The sequence below is a fragment of the Penaeus monodon genome, chromosome 22 (assembly GCF_015228065.2).
Source record: "Penaeus monodon isolate SGIC_2016 chromosome 22, NSTDA_Pmon_1, whole genome shotgun sequence".
NCBI classification, from domain to species: domain Eukaryota; kingdom Metazoa; phylum Arthropoda; class Malacostraca; order Decapoda; family Penaeidae; genus Penaeus; species Penaeus monodon.
In genome coordinates this window covers 42539421-42539631 of record NC_051407.1, presented here as the reverse complement: position 1 = coordinate 42539631, position 211 = coordinate 42539421, and the positions used below count along the sequence as shown (strand labels likewise).

The 211-nt window shown below is 31.3% G+C and overlaps 1 pseudogene; it reads right to left on the bottom strand.

The window, feature by feature from the left end:
- Positions 1–211, bottom strand: part of LOC119587445 — a 4176-nt pseudogene that overhangs the window by 3084 nt on the left and 881 nt on the right.

The window sequence follows — 211 nt, the reverse complement described above, 5'->3', positions numbered from 1 at the left end:
TTATGATGGAAGATAAATAGACGTACATTATACAGTGTTGATAATTGAAAGAATGAATAATAACTGCAAGATTGGATGACTGTGTGAAAATAAAAATTACCCTTATCTTCAACTTGTGAAGGTAGTACGCAAAGATGAAGTTGTCTTTTGATTCATTCTGTTCATTACATGCAAAATTTTCCTTGTAATACAAGGCTGTGGGAAACAAAGT